The sequence below is a fragment of the Struthio camelus genome, chromosome 6, assembly GCF_040807025.1.
Source record: "Struthio camelus isolate bStrCam1 chromosome 6, bStrCam1.hap1, whole genome shotgun sequence".
In the NCBI taxonomy this organism is placed as follows: domain Eukaryota; kingdom Metazoa; phylum Chordata; class Aves; order Struthioniformes; family Struthionidae; genus Struthio; species Struthio camelus.
In genome coordinates this window covers 11608470-11625320 of record NC_090947.1, presented here as the reverse complement: position 1 = coordinate 11625320, position 16851 = coordinate 11608470, and the positions used below count along the sequence as shown (strand labels likewise).

Genomic DNA, 16851 nt, shown 5'->3' with positions numbered 1-16851 from the left:
TAAAGATTTGTAAAATCTTAAGAGTGGGGTATTTGCCATTGCCATCTGGTGATTCACAAGGCAATAGTTCTAAGTTAGATCGGGTCAGGTCCTCATAGGATATAAACCAACGTAACTCTCAGCTATAACATGAGGATCCATCAGTCCACAAACTTCCCTGGAGTACTGTTTTTCCTTTATATAATATGGAATATTCAGTTGACTTTTCTGAAAGTTTTTAGCTTTTCTCATCTCCAGAGCTAACGCTTCTTCAGTTTTGTCTGTTTTGAAATAACAATCACCGTAATGATTATGTACATAGATTCAGCAACAGGGACCTTGCAGAACTGCATGCTGCTTACATTGATAAATGAGCTATCGTTAACAGTTAGGGTTAAGTCGCAAGTTGCTAGTTACTATTGGCTTTTCCTATTTTTTTTTCTCGCCTTTCTTTCTTAGAGAAGTAGCACATATATGCTATACGTGAGGTACTCCTGCTGGTTTTTGAGGCATGTGAAGAAAATATATGAACAACTGAAACTGTTATGTGACCTCAGGATGTTGCGCTTCACCCTGGAAGACTTTGCTGAGACTTCCAAATATATGTTGCTGTTTGGCAAGCTGCAACTTGTTTAGTGGGTGTAAAAAGTTCAAACTGATGAAACCACTGAAAATGAATTCAAGATCTTGAACGTTTTTATTTGCTTACTGTAACTTCCCATGTTTGGATCAGTTTTGTTTAACTTGGTTTTATGTGTTTTGCCAAGGAGAAATCTAAGGATGTTGAGTGTGAAATGTGAATTTGGAGAGCGCGTATTCTGGAAAGGTTAGGAACGTGTAACAGATTTGTGTATTTCAGAGCCGAAGATGATTAGTGTGCTTTTCTATTTAAATACTTTCTTCTGTGGAAATGAAATATCAAAGGAAGATAGTGTTGGCAGAGACCAGAAGTGAACAGGACTGTATCACATCAGAATGGTACTGAATCTGGATTGGCTGCCTGAACGAATACTTGCCACGAGAAAAGCTTTTGCCTTTTGGAACAGGCTGTGTTCGATCCTGTTATGGATGTGCAAGGTAACTGAGCGTTTTTAAAAAAAAAAAAAAAAAAAGTAATTTCAATGTAAAAGCTTAGGAATTTTGCTCAAAGCAAGTCCCACTAAAAGTATTTGGTCTATGTAGAGGCATATGCATAGCAGTTTTGTATCCTGATCCAAAAAAACTAAGTATTTACATAGTTTGAAAACAGTTGTGGAGTGTTTTAAAAGTTGGTATGCTGAAGGAATCTGCTAGATTGAGGACTCGTGCAAACACACGGAGTTTTTCATGAGGCTGCATGGTGTTCAGCCCAGACCACGCTCTGCCCTTGTATAGGCAGAGCCACAATCCAAATCCTTTCATATGAGGGGTACAACTCCCCCAAAAGTCTGAAGAACAAGAGTCTCTAATAGGAGCAAGTTTGCCCTGGCACTTGCTGGATCTAAGCCAACGTTGTGCCAGTAAAGCTTATTGCAGTATCAGGGCTGTTCCCTGTGGCTGGAGCTGCAGCTGCTAAGCACTAGAGCTCCTGGAGGCAACTAGGACATCTCCAGGCTTGCTTGAATCCTTGCCTTCCTTTAGCTTAGGCTAGCAGCATTAAAAACCACAACAAATCTCTTGCTTGCAGCGTGAGGCTGGAAAAGATAATTTGTTAGCCATTATTATTTATTAAATGGAATTTGTTCACGTTTTGAATTTGAATAATTACACTACATTCGCTTGTTGATGTTTCTTATGAGCTAGATTTGTTTTAATTAGCAGTAGCAGGTCAGAGCGCAGGAGCCTTGAAGGCAGGAACGGTTACCTCGTTTATTTGTTATTGTTTGAAAAACGTCAAGCAGAAGTCATAGCTCTTTAACTGCAAGTGATTCCACCCCTTCCCCCCTCCAATTTTCTAGTTTTTGTAAGAATTTATTGGAGTGCGTATGATTCCTTTGAGTAGTTTTAAAAGAGGGAAGTTGTTATGGTATGTTATAGAGGCAGTCTTCCCCTTACAGGTGCATGTTATTTTTACGCAATATTCAAGTTATTGTTATCAGTCTGCTGGGAAACGCACAATGATGCATTATGAAAAGAAGCTAAATGTTACTTTTCTTGGTGAACGTCTGATTGGTTAACTGCAATTCATTGCTTCATTCACTTACTGTAGGAAAACGTAATAAAGTTGTTCGTTACTATGTGAGCCTTTAAAAAGATCTGAGTGTCTGAAATGCATGTCTCGGATGGTTTACCATGCCAGGCTGCTCTGGTTGAGCCTTTGGAAAGGCTGTGCGATGAGCAGGGAGTGGAGCAGCTCCAAGCATTGAGGGGTAGAGCGTGGTAAGGCAGCTCCTTCCGTAGGATTGGTCTGAACTACAAAATTGTTTCAAAATGAAATGTGAACGACTTAATCTCTGTACAGGATTGACGCTAAGAGGAAATGAGTAACTAGTTATCGTTAATAGCCTAACCTGGCTGGCTAGCCACAGTGCTGGCACACTGATGGGTACACACGTGCCTCCTACAGCCAGTGTCTCCTTACCAGAGACATGTGGCGCTTACTGAAAATAGCACTGGTGCCACTGTATGCAATAGGTGTCTTTGCTCAGGATTGCAGCCACAACCCTGAGCTGAATAGCACTCTGCAAACAAAGTCTCTCCTCATCTGAGGCAATGCTCTGAGTAGATGTTATTCTGCTAGTGCTAAAATTAATCCGTCTTGGAGAAATCTCACCTTTGTAGCAAGAGGCATAATAGTTTTTCTAGTAACAGATTTGGTGGCCTAGCATGCAGCTCCAAGCTCATTGAGATCACACGGCCATGGGGTAAGTGCTTCAAAGCAGAAAGGTCCTGCTGAACCCATGAGAGCTGCTGCTTCGTGGTGAAGCTGTGCAGTCTGGAGGACCTATGGCACTGCGCCCGAGGAGCGCTGAGCAGGCTGGCACTGCTGCTCAGCATGCCTTCTCCAGTGCCCTAGCCTGCCCTGCTGGCCGAGGGAACGATCGCTGGAGTCGGGAGGTAATATCCAGTCCCATGTGGTAGTACAGGAATCCGTGTTCTTCCTGTTGCAGCAAATAAACAGGCTAAAAAAAATCAGGCTCTCTGAAACAGCAACTTTTGGAAGTGTTGGCTGCTTTGTTTGAGGGGATCTAAGCTTCATGTGTATGAAACGTGGTAGGATGGAAAATAACTAGGGGATGGGACCTTTAATAATGTCCTCCTTAGAGAGAGACCCTTTCCTGTACTAAGGATGTGTCTATGGATCAGCTTATCAGCAATGTAGATAGCAAGTATCATGGTCAGTAAAATGAAGCAGTAAAAACTTGGGAAAGCTGAATGCAAAATTCCCAAACTGATGCTTGAAGAGCACAAACAGAATTTTTGGAGAGGACAGAGAGCAAAGAAGGGTAGTGAGGCTAAGAAAAGGTGGTAGTGTTGTTAAAATATTAAACAAAGGTGGCAAGGATTTACAGAAGCTAGTACAGTGTTGCTTTTCTCTGTGTGAGAAGAGGTGTTTTGCAGTACCATCTTAGGCAGAGAAAAAGCAGCTGAGGCAAAGCTGAGGGAGGGTCTGATTTGGTTTCAGCCTAGAAGGTAACGTGTTAGCCAGTTTTTCCACCCCCAAAATTAGCATCACAGTGAGTAAAGCATGGCAAGGAAACCATTTTTTTCATCTGTACAGGTTTGAGAAAGCATTTGACAGCTTCCATTGCATTTGCTCTCACACATTTCAAAGTGTTAGGGTATGCCAATAAAAATCACTGACAACACTGAGGCTTAAATCAGGTTGCAACTTCCACATTTAAATCACTCACTCAAATCTGTGTTTATTTTAACATAAACACTGGTGTCAGAAAAAGATGCCTCCTTTCACCTTCCTGTATGGACCCAATTCACCTATTACCCTACGTTTCTGAGGTACTATCTTTGACTCTGTTGTGGAAAACCCTAGACAGGCATGGTGCAGTTGTCACATAGCTTACGAATGCTATTAGAAGATGGATATTTTGCTGATGGCACAGTTCTCCTACATGACAGCTCAGCCAATGTGAAAACAAAAGCTTGAGCTATCCAGAGGACTTCTGGGGTTATGGGAAAATCAAGTGGGGAGGAGCGACAACTTGCAGCTTGAGTTGTTGCTTAAGAACAGCTGCACCGGGCTGGACTGCGGCCCACCTCCACTGGTGTCCTGTCTCTGGTGGCTCCTGAACAACTGCTGTCGGTTAAAAAGCATAAGCTAGAACAAGCTCCTGTTTTCTGTGCAGCTTTTTGTTCAGCTTTAAGCTAAACATTGTCTGCCCCATCGTGTCCAATTAGGTTCTTCTTCCATGAACTTATCTGTCCAAGGTAGTATCTCAGAAATACCTGGTAACGAGTGAACTAGGTTAATGTTTCTGCTTTGGAAAGGAGAAAGTTGCTAGGCCATTTGGGCAAAAGTTGCAACGTTGTCTTACTAATAATTGGCCTTCACGCTTCCCGGGGTGTGTTGCTTCAGAGAGCCCTTTGAAAGGGAGGTTCCTGGATCAGATTGTAGGAGATAACCTTATTCAAAACAACAGGGCAGCTCTGCAGAGGTAGTATAATACATACAACCACTATCTAGAAGTCTTTGTGTGCTTAATTTTAGATTACCTGAGCTTGTTCTAGAAGAATGTAATTCATAAATGTGGTTTTCAGAAAGTTAAAGAATATTTAAAACCATGGGGTGAACTTCATGCAGAAGTGCAGAGTTAATGCGGTGCTGCTTGTAGTGCAAGTGGCTCATTCAGCTTAAGAAAGCTTTAGCTGCATTTACAAAGAAATATATAAATACATAAACTGTCTTATTCTTGGGATTCCTCCCCGTAAGCTCCAAGCTACGTGCACTTTCTAATTATTGAAGTGTTTTTCTGTGTATTTTCAGAGAATCTTAAACAGCTGAACAAACTGTATCTAAGTATTCATGTTACTGGAAATTCTTAAAAGCTAAGCTGTTGCTGTTATTACATTCTGAATCCTGCCCAGAGCTTCAATTCTGTGCAGATTCAAGCCCTCCCCGCTGGTCACCGTCCCCGCGGCTGAGGAGGGCTGTGTGGCGCGTCCCCCGTGGCCCACCAGCGTTGCCTTGTGGAGACAGCGGAGGGAGGAGTTGCCGAGCGCTCAGGGGACCTTCCCCTCCCAGTGGCACTCAGTGTCTTGTACTCCTCTGGTTTTGGTGTAGGCTGAGCAAGCCTTTCGCCCTTAAATGCCTTGTTCTTTCCTTTTTACTCTCTGGGAGGATGAGGAGTAAAAAGAGCAATCAGAGTTTGTTAATGACTGAGACCTGCTGTCAGAGCTACTTGCTGGGTTAAAAAGCAAATTAATAAATATAACAGCAAGGCTGATGAGAACACATAATGTACTCTACCCAGTTTATTTGATAAATACAGTTTGAAGCGTTTATATAACTATTTTTCCTAAGTAGTTATTTGTGACATACTGTGTAGTGCTGTAATAAAGGCAAAGCTTGCTCTTGTTTCTCTGCACTATTGAAACCACCAGACTGTGAGGGTGTATCTCAACTAGGGGTGCAGGGAAGTGTCTGCCAGCTCTATCTGGATCAATTCTAGAGCAGGAAGCCATGGAGAGCGAGGTCTCTGAGAAGTATCTTTGGGCCTTCTGCTTCCCCCGTTCCTGCTTCATACCAAATCATCTCCCGCTCTCCCATTTCTGATACTTGCCTCTTCTTCCTCTTCCTCCTCCCCCAGAGACAGGGCTCTTCCAGCACTCCAGCGCCTTTCTGGGACGTGCAGCACAGAGACCTGGGTACCAGGATAACCAGCCTAAAGTGGTAGCATGAATTTAGCACTGCACCATGTGGACTTTCTGACTTGAATCTCTCTTAGTTTGGGAGAGGCAGCTGTGTTCCCTGCAGACGTACTCCATCTGTGCCTCTGGACTAGCAAAACTTGGCTTAATGCAATGGAGATCAGAGGAATTCTTCCCATCAGCAAGAAGTGATGATTCTTGCTGAGGTTCCCCAAGCTCTTAAAAGTAAGTACTTGGCTGCTCCTTCTCAAGGTCTTACTTTGCTTTCCTTTAAGCATTTCTTTATATAAAACACAAGGAAAAGATGCTTACCTGAGCATTGCTTTTCTGAACAATGTTTGAGCTGAGATATCCTGAAGGTAAAATGATAAAGAAAAAAAACTGGAGAGGAAAATCCAAGCCAGCATATGTACACCGAATGCATTGCTCTAGCAATTTTGGCAGTGGCCTGTATGGCGCAGTAGACCTGCGCTATAAGCAGTCATAAGTTAGACCTGTCATTCAAAATTTTTCTGTATTAAAAAAAAAAAAAGAAAGCATTTGTAACTTCCACATTTTCTCTTGGCTTTATATGTATGTCATATTTTATGTTCATATTGACAATATTTAAAGGCAGATTTGAAACTAAGCCTAACTATTCACATTTTGTTACTTTCTGATTTCCAGTCCTGCAGATACTTGCTTGTTGAACTCTTCCCTGTGTATTCCCAGTAATTTTGATGATTTATGCATAAACTGCAATTAAAGACTAACATTAGTGCTTGCAAAGCTTGGCTTCAAGGAAGGGTACAAATATTAGCTCAGTTTTATTTTCAAAGCTCTTTCAAATCTAACATGTTAAAAATGGAATGCCAGCCATTGAGAAAAGAACTATAGTTCCTTCTGTCCACAAAAATGAGGCATTGATTTTGGTTGTTTTGCTTTTACCCTGCAAATTTTATTTGCGATCTCCCTGAATAATTATTCATCCACTTGATGCATGTATTTCATTTCAGTGACATTGTTTAAAAAAGTGAATTCTTGTTTATGGCGTATTTCATTCTGACAAAGGGATTTCAGGAGACTTCTCTAGATATTTGTCAGTAGAGGAAAATATTATCATATATAGGTGAAATACCTTTAGTCAGCAATTCTCTGCAATTATGGGTTGTTCTGCTTCTAATTGCTCATTGCACAGAAAATTGCATGTTCTGTTGTGTCAGAAAGCATGATGCATTTCTGGAGTCTGTTGGTTTGTGGCTCTTTTCCTGGCAGTAGGATTTTTTTCTCATCCTCTTTTTGCCATAATCTGTCAGACTGGGTCAAAAAAGGCTGAGCTGAGGGGTGAGAGGTTTACCCCCACCATGTGGCCCTTTCTTTTCTCCTTGCCTCCCATGAAGATTATGTGAGCCCCTCTGGGGTGTTAACAGCTAATGACAAGCTCTGGTGTGGACAGAGGAAATGTGATCCCCAGCCAGCAGTGCCAGCTGCTTTTAGTGGGAGAAGATCCAATTGCTCACAGCAGCCTGTTTTGCAACAGCAGCAGTAGGATGGGATCATTTCAAATGTCTGCGTGTGATGGAGGCTCTGCTTTATTAATGATTTTGCTTTAGATGTCCAGAGATAAGAGGCCCAGTGCTTTGATTCTCATTATTTCCCTTCCGTGGCAGTAGTTGCTCAAATGTGCCAGGTGGTTTTAGAATCACCAGACATGGTAAAATTAACAATTTCCCCATTTGAGATTATGATTCTGGGCACCCTAGAACTACAGTTTGTGTGTTCAAAATGCAGCCTTCTGTAGGATTCAGATTCTTGCTCTCTAATCCTGCCTATATACACATGGAGCTCGCATCTGAAGGCATGAAACAGCAGCATCCAAAGTTAGAGGACGTCGGGCTTGTGTGCTGACATGCAGTGCTTATATGTGGAAGATGACTGTGGTGAGGGGTTGATAACTTAATCAAAAGTTACCCAAGAATTAGCTGAGGAATGTGGGACTGTGTTCATTGAGATTGTTTGCATAAACTAAATTTTCCTAAAGAGTCGTACGAGTTGGATTCTGGTTTGTATAATTTCTTTTCACAGGCTGACAGGCAAGTGACTCCCTTGGTTGAGAAACAGAGGAACATTACACGTAACTGTCTTCTACTGTAATTACTTATTGGCAGAATTTGGTTTGATTTGCATATTGTCAACATATTGACTGGCTATTTATTATTTGAGTGCATGGTTCAGTCTGTATCCTGCTGCCTTTATTAAGAAACATTATCTCTGTGACTTCCTTCAAAGCACTTCACGGTTGTGGATGTCGCTGTGTGTTTTACAGAGAAGGGAAGTTAAGCTGAGTACGGATCCCTGACTTTTTTGAGGCCGTACTGAAACTGTAGCCAGAGTGAGAAGCTGAGTTTCCTCGTAAGCTACAGCTCCGTGTCCTGGCCGTTTTGGCTACGGACCTCTTAGAAGGGAGGCTTACCAGGATGGCACAGGCAGTCTGGGAAACGAGAACTCCAAATGTCATAACTGAAAAGGTTTGCCACTTCTCAGCCCCTGAAGAAAGGATTCCAGCTGGCATACAGTGTGGTAGGAGGTGAGGAGAAGGAGGCCCTTTCTCAAATAATGGCTCTCTTCCTGTCTGCAAGAAATCCATACTGCTAGTGTTTGATACCAAGACATTTAGCTTTGTAGGAGCCACTGGGAGACTTAAGTCAAGAGCACCATGTGTGCCCTTTGCAAAAGACTGCTTGTTCTCAGGTGTCTGTAAAAATCAAAGTTTTTTATTTCTAGAGTGAAAAATGTTTAGAAGAGTTGTCAGGTGGCAAGGTAATGACAAATTATCCTTTGTTACCTTGTGGTGTCTCATGTGACACCACATCGTGCTGCAATGGTGAAAAGCCCTGGGGGGCATGCCGTATGTCGTTGCTTTGTGTTGTGTTGTCCGCAGCTACGTTGGATGTGAACTTGCCTTTGCAAGTCCAGGAGGTTCTTTATAGAACCTCGATTTCTCTATTTTTTTGGGAGTGGGGAGCAGCTATGCACATGTTTGGTAACTGTGGCATTATGATGTGGCATGTTGATGAGAAACAGAGGTAACAGGTATCCAGATGGAGATTTCTGAACTCCAAATGGCTGTAATTTTAGGGTTTAGGTACCCTTGAAACTCTCACTTCGTCCTGCTTTCGTGGTTTTTTCCAAGAGCTGACATCGCTTCATAATGCATCTTGCTGCCAAGTGAAACAGTTGAGACTAATGAAAGCATTGCATAATGCCATTGAGAATGTGCTGTAAGACATGCGGAAACCATGCCAGAAATGAGCAGTCCATTGTGACTAACTCTTGGAGCAAGAGACACTGGTTGTTTTTCTTAAAAATAAATAAATAAAAACTTGCCTTTGAATCATTAAAGAAGAAATAATAATAAAAAACCCCTGGAATCCAAACAATTATAAGACTTCAGGGGGCTCTTATAATTGTGAAGCTCAAGCAACCTGCAGGAATACAGTCTAACTGGGAAAGCGGTAATTGTAGCTCCACTGTTCTTATAAACAAATGTGATGGGCTTTGAGGTGCCAAACAGATTGCATCTTCCTCATCTTCAATGAACTCAATTGAAAACAGAGCACATAATTTGTTAGAGCTTCTGTTTCCTACCAGAGCCCTGGTCTTTCCATGAAGATGGATTTAGATTGTAAGTCAGGCTGTGTTTGGAAAAGCACTGGGCAGTGAGTGCTTTTGTAGCAGCAAAGGGCAGAAGTTTTAAGGAAGCACAAAGTAAGAGCTGGAGAAGAGTGGGTCTTGCCCTGCTGCCTTACAGCACTATGTGTTTCGGCTTGCTTTCTGAGGCTGCATCTGCTGGTACTGCCTCAGGCCTGTATTTGTCACAGCGGGTGAATCCCCACAACGCACAGCTGTGAGAAAGTTTAAAGGAGTTTGCAAAGTGTTTCAATGGGTCAGGGAAGAGCAGGTGCCCCTAGAGCAAGGGGATGCTCAGACGCGGAAGAGTGGGGAGAGGGAGTCACACTGGCAAAAAATTGAGGGGGAAATAAGCCACTGACTTCTGATTACACTACTTTGTATCTGGACGTTGCATGTAGCTTGCACGTTTATTTGGACTGATGTTTAACGCTGGCATATATCATAAATAACGTTGGTGCTTAACGCTGTTGAATTCAAAAAGTTTTGTGGCTTGCCTCCGTAGCTCAGCAGCAAAGGTGCAGAGTCTGGGTTTGGTCTCTTCCTTTCTAAGCTGTTCCTATTCCCTCTCAGCAAGTTTACCTGGCAAGATAAACAGATAGTAGGTGGAATGAATATTTGGCAGGTGTACTGAGTATCTGAGGAGAATAACTAGTCATAAGATCATTAGTAATTATGCTGGCTTTGCTGAAATAATTTCCTTCCAAATAACAGCTACGAGAAGGCATAAATTAGTGGATTGAGTCTTATGATTCAGATAAGGGTGGATGAGAAGCTAATATTACTTCCAGGGAAAGATAAAATGACTGTATTTTTATGGAAATTACAACATTTCATGTGATCCACTCCACTGTATAGTGCATGCCAACAAATGTAGTAGTTTTCATTTGCTTTTAGAAGAAAATGACCGTAACAGATGTTGGGAGTTAACACTGAGAAAGCTATATAATAAATAGAACTGTGTGAGAGCGAGAACACTGAGGAGTATGTATAGAACATGTGAGTCTTTTCAACAGCGATAACATTTCTTCATCCTGTTTTGGTGTGATTAATGCAAAAAGTACACGCTAAACATTAAAATATAGAGCACAGTTATAAGTTACATGTGAGAGAATTTTAGCTGGGGTAAATCTGCATAGCTCCATTGGTTTTCACTGGAGATATGCCAATTTCCTGCACTTGAGCATTTGGCCAGTAATCCTGTTAGTTGTGCTCAAGCAGCTATAACTATTCTGTTTCTATTTGGCGGAGAATATACTTATTCTGTACTAGTTTTGTTCTCAAAAGGTGCTGCCAGATTATCATGGAAAATAGTCTGGCTATTAATTGAAATAGTCCAGCTACTAGTTTGAAAAAGTATTTTGTTTGAAATTACATTATCATTTGCTTAAACTGATAAATGAGTCTTGGCACGAAGACACATTCTGGTTCTTGTTTTTTAGCAGAGCCGTGACCATGAAGAGAAGAATCGAGTGGGGCTCCCTGTGGTTAACACAAACCATTGTTGGCATTGAACAGTCGGTCTTTCATGACCCCATGAATCAGGAAAAATAAAAACCTGACATAAATATCATACTATAACCTGAGACTTGGGCAGAAAGACACTTAATTAGTACTGAAGTCTGTCTGTGTACATGCTGACATTACTGCTGCAATTGTCCTTTGCAGGGTTTGTAATTTCTCTAATAGTGTAGTTTACTTTTTTTTAAAAGAGCACTTTTAACTCTCTAAGTAAGGCCATTTTCCCTTTAAATACATGAAGAATAACACCATTGTCATCAAAAGGATTTATGTGCACTTTGTATGGCTTAGAAGTTTACATTTTTGAGCTCTTCCCCCCCAAAAAAGTACCTTTTATCCAACTTAAAAAAATGCAATGAAAATGAGTGAAAACTATCATGACTGTCTATACTAACTACTAGAATGTAGCTATACTATGAAGCGATCTCAGTCTTGCTGTGCCAGAAAATCCCCTGGTGAAAAATGGCTTCTGCCAATGTTATATAGACCAGTTGTTAAACGAAGCAAACTCTTTGGGAGGAAGACTTGGGGCTACTTCAGTGGCAGCTGTACTAGGATTTGTCCTATCCATAGAAAAATAGTTGAATGCAGGGAATGGGTGTCTGTCTCCTGCAGCCATGCGTGGGGTTGCAGGGCCCTGGGAACGGTGCTGCTCTGCAGGGGCTTGAGTTAGCTCCAATGAGAAGACTTGGGGGTAACCTGTATTTGCTCGCTCCTTCACACTGGCCGAGGGGCAGCTTTGTCCTTCAAAATGTAAGCGCTTCATGTTTGCTCTAAACAGGTCTGTGAATGATCTGTAACCCAGTAATCCTGACAGACTGGAGAACCCCATTGTCCAAAAATCACTGTATGCAGCTGCTTCTCAGAAACATGCATTAAACTGTATACAATACACCAAGAAAAGAAAGAGGAGGTGCCCAGAAGGGAGGAGCATGGAAAAATTCCATGAGCCTCAGGATTGTGCAGTACTTGCACCTCTGCAGTGGTAAGGCATTTTCTTGGCACAGAGCTTGGGAGAGAGGAAGTCTGGAGAAGATCAAGGAGCAATAAACAGCATCAGTTTATAAGGGACAAACTGTGCCAGGCAGATTTGATCACATTTAGATCAAATTACAAAGGTAGAGGATGAAGCGTCTGCACTAGGAAAGAATGAAGCTGCATTGTAGTAAAGGGATATCCTGCAGAATTTCCTTGCAGTAGCCTTCAGGTTGGCTGGGGTGTGTGTAATCCCCGAGCCGTGGGACAGACAGAACTGAGCAGCTGAAGCAGGGAAGAGCAATGTGTACACCTGGGAGAAGGATCCTGTGAAGTGCTGGGGGGATCAGGGCTTGCACAAGGGCTCAGTTGAGGAAAACAAAAACTGATTTTTATTTATTTATTTATTTATTAACTGAGGCTATAGCACCCTTAGCCTCAGGGTCCTTCCCAAACTGAATAGCCTGTGTTGCGTACAAAGTCTTCACCTGGACTTACAGCTATTTCATAAAATAGAGGTGAACTGCAGAGCTGGTTAAATTCAGCAGTGGAACTAACTTGCTGACACTAGTTGAAGTCAGAGAAATAGTATAAATGGGAGAGAGTTTCTAGAGAGCTTAGAAATGTACTCAGGAAATAAAATGAGATTCAAAGTGGAAAAACACAGGCTGGCACATCTGCTGGGAAACGATTCAAAACAGATATTCCATGAGAGGGGAAGATCTTGAAAAGCAGTAGTGCTGGAAAGGACCTCAAGTTGGTCACAGATAGCAAATTAATGCAAGTGACAGGAAGGACAAGCCAGCAGAGCGGGCCAAACATCTACAGGAGTCTGGGCAAGCCTGCTGTGAGCCAGCTACTTTCGCCCAGATTAGCAAGGAAGGATGATCCTACAATTAGGTGGACCAGCCAGCAATACCTGCCCTTCCTGTGCACGAGTATGATGAGTCTCCTAGGACTACTCCAAAACAGGCTGAGGACCTGAAGGTAGTAACTGAAATGACTGCCTCAACATATGGGGCCAATGCCGAGGTTTTGTCCTGGTGGCGGCTGTGCCCCGGCCGTAGCACAGCTGTAAAGAGCTGCCCACCCCAGTGTCAGCTGAGGGGCTGCGGGCTAAGGGATGTCGGGTAGCTGCGGCGATGGCACCAAAAGCTAAGAGCAGGGGGGAAATAGCCTAATGTGAATAATGTGAAACTAAAGCAGGGAAAACTTTGGGTTAATGCCAGAGAAAATGTTCTAGGCTTTGCTGCAGCAACGTATGTAACAACACACCTGACTTCAAGCATTGTCTTTGGTTGATATACATTCCTCTTGCGCTTAAATGTGTTGCATTTAAATACTAGAGATAATACTAGGGATAACTGTGAATTAGCAAAAAAAAAAAAAAAAAAAAAGCTTGATAGGGTTGGGAAGGAAAGCCATTTCTTTGTTTTGTGCTGTTTTAAGTTACAGATACTTTTGAGACGGTTCTTGAGATGCCATTCTTTTTTTTAATTAAAAAGTGATAAACTCCTGAAAACAAGAGAAAATTCTTATGTGATTTTGCATTTTTCCAAGAAGGGAAGTCTTTCCATCATCTTTTTTGATGGGTAAGTGTGTGATTAGAAAAATTTTAAACAACTCTCTTAAAAGAACTGTAAGGAAAAAAAAAAGTGACACTTCCTAGGTTGCAGAATCAAAACTTCAGAAGTAGAAGTGTCAGCTCTTGCACTAAAGCTAAGTGGGTGAGGTAACTGAAAATATATAGGTCTTAAGGCAACCCTTTAGCACCGTGGTTGGTGTATGCAAGTCAAAACCTTAATATGCGTAAGTAAGTCAGCATGTCTGAGGGTTAGGTCTTTTCATGGGTAAGGTCTTTAAAGTTCACATCCTGATACTGATCCGTGTGCAAATTAAATAGAAAAGAATACTTTCGAAGTTCAGCACTTCTTATTTTCTATAATAGGTCATATTTGTTTTGGAGAAATGTCTGGTCTAGAGTGTATGCCTGTCCTTGGGGAAAGGTTCTCAGCTGCATTAAATACAACAAACAAAGCAAATAGTAGCGTGTTTGCATCCAAATTAGGTACAATGTAGTTATTGTGAAATGACTATTAAAATAAAAGCATGAAATAGTTAAAAACATCAGAAGCTTCTACTTGAAAGACTTTTGTTATTTTAGAGCTGTAGCAATTCTAATTAGTAGACTTGTCCTTCACAGAGAAGAATATATCCAAAGGGCATGGCTGCAATCCAGCTGTAATTGCAATGCGGCTTACATTCATCAGTCACAACTGTTGCAATTGAGAACCAGCGAATGCACTCACCATTCACTGAAGGGTTTTTGAGGTGACCCCAGCCCTCTTGTGTATGGGAGTAATTTTACTACTGAGAGTAAAGCAACCAGTACATGTGCGTTTCCCTGATTAGGCACCCGTAGCAGGATGAAGAGGGTGGTGCAGACCTTCTCCAAGTTCCACTGGGACAAAAACAAAGCATTGCGCTACACCGGTCCTCCAAACTTGGTTTAAGTTTGTGAATCTGGTCATGCTATCATATGAAAACAGCAAACATCTGTACTTCATTCATAATTTTGATATAGCATTTGGGGGGATTCACATTGTAATGCATTTCCTCTTCAATCTACTTGTTTGATTGCTTCAAGTTTGAAGTTACTGTTTATAAGGGCTCCTGTTCAGCCTCCCAAAGCCAAGTACGTGCACCTGCTGTTCTTTGTGCCAGCAGCATGGAGGTCCTGCAAGTGCAAATCAGGTAAATAGGATGTGCAGAGATATCTCTTGTCAAGCACGGTCATTTGGGTATAGCGAGAGGTAGATAATCCACACCTTTGTTTGCCTTTTTCCTGTTGCTGTCTCACAGGAAAGAATTGGTCTCCTGCCAGTGGTCTGCTTTTGGAAATTAAGTAATTCAACTCGAGCAGCATAATCTCTGCATTTTTCAGATTGTCACCTAGGACGTTTTTATCGTGTTCCAACAGCTTTTATGAGCGTGCATGAGGTTTGAGAGCATTTTTAGAAGAATATTATGCAAACACTCAAGATGGAAAACATCTTCAAGCTAGATTTTTAGAAAAGGCAATAAACAGAAGTGTTTTGGGTATATATGACTTGAGGAGACAGGACAGGAAAGTCTAATAATGTCAGTATGACCATGTGACCTGCCATCTTAAAGTAAAACAGCAACTCTGTGATATAGCAGGCTGGGGTTGCTGAGCTCTGAAGGAGGCTTTTCAGCTGTTTTTGCTTTGTATTTATTGCTGAGAAGAGTTCTGGAAGTTACCTTAAACTGTTGATGAAGGGTTGTTTTGCTGGCTGGTGTGCTGATGCTGGAAATATAGTGCTACTTTACTCGCAGTAGTAAAGTCATGGACACATGTTTATGGGACAGGAGTGTAAGCCCAGTGCATGTGCTTCTACAGTGTATTTGCTAACTGTCCAAAACGTTATTATGGAAAAGGGTATTTGAAAATCACAATACCCAGCGTTCAGTGCTCTCCTTTGGTATTTTCTGTGTGTTTGGTCCATGCAGTTTTTGCAGGCTTTGTTTCAGTATTGTTAGAGCCCTGCAGCTCCTCCTATTTTATACACACGTAATGAAGATCTCTGGTGTCTGGGTGCTAAAAGCTTCACCGTGCTGCAGTCAGTGGACCCTGGTGCCACTGCATTTATATGACTAGAAGAAGAGGATCAGTACAGATTGGTACTGGTGCTCATGCTTAGTATTGCAAAGCTCTTGTGCAAAGAAATTAGTGATGATGGATTTAGTAAGTGCTACCTGAAAAATGTTTGTAATAATGAGATGGGGATTGATGGTCTTTCTGTGGAAGTATTGATTTCTCGGGTTAATATTAAAAGTGAACACTAAATTAAATGGATAATTTTCTCGTCAGGTATGTTGATGTCAAAAAAGGGGAAGGGGGGAAGGCTAGTAAAATACGGGTAAAATAATTGTTCTGCTCTATAGGCCACATGGAGTAAAGCTTTGATTCCCATGCTGTAGTAAGCGTGGGAATAATCCTACCAAGGTAATTGAATGACTCAAATTAAACTCCTGCTAAGGCGAGGCCTGTAGGAGCCTTTAAAAATACGCAGGAAAAACCTCAGGTTATAATGGTTTGTAGGCCTAATAAAAAGAAAAAGGAGAAAATCCCATACTTCTCTTTAATCCTAAAACCTCCATCTGTGTTCTTCTACTGACGTGTATTACGAGAGATTGTCTTTTGAGGCAAATGTTTTACATCTGTCATCTGGGGTTGAAGGTCTAAATGACATGAAATGGAAAAAGAATAATTCCATCTATTGACTCTTTGTAGCATTTTATTGGACTCGTTGGAACTGAATTTACCATCTGTGCCTTTTTGGCAGGGTCCATAATAGCTTTTCCTAGTCATTTATTTGTTAGAGGGCTTTGCTTTCCCTGTGAGGTAGATGACATTAATACATTTGCTAATGTGCATTTTCAGCAAAATTATGGAGTCCTTGCTATATTGCTTGAAAGAGGTTTAAATGTTTACATTTTTCTAGTTCTCTTTAGAAAAATTTGAAAAATGATTTTCTTTTGTTTTGACTGTGTGGATCTGAGTGCGTCTTTCTTTTTTTTTCCTGCAGTATCAGAGATGGATAATTCACAGAGCATCTCATGCGTTGTGAAGCTTTTTTAAACTGGCCGCATTAAAACTGATAAACCAGAAATGTCATACATAAGGTATTTTATGGGCTAGAGACACCTCTAATTGGATCACTATGTCCTATGTTTGCATCCAGAAACAGGATATAGCTCCCATTTAGCATACCGGATTTCTGACAACTTCAGACTCTGTCGTGCCTGAATTTACCCTGCCAGTCACTCTGCCTGCATCTGGTAGGCAAAAAGGCAGCAGTTGCTTTTCCTCACCTTCAA

General features: G+C 41.6%; 1 protein-coding gene across 4 annotated transcripts in view; it reads left to right on the top strand.

Moving 5' to 3' along the window:
- The window catches only part of PLCL1 (phospholipase C like 1 (inactive)), a 207286-nt gene that overhangs the window by 59031 nt on the left and 131404 nt on the right, over positions 1-16851 (top strand). The window contains exon 1 of one of the 4 annotated variants that reach the window (XM_068948228.1): positions 5900-6009. The exons of the other annotated variants lie outside the window; for them this stretch is intronic. The gene's annotated coding sequence lies outside the window, so the exon portion shown is untranslated. Of the gene's footprint in view, positions 1-5899; positions 6010-16851 lie in introns of those variants that run through there. 4 annotated transcript variants of the gene reach the window in all.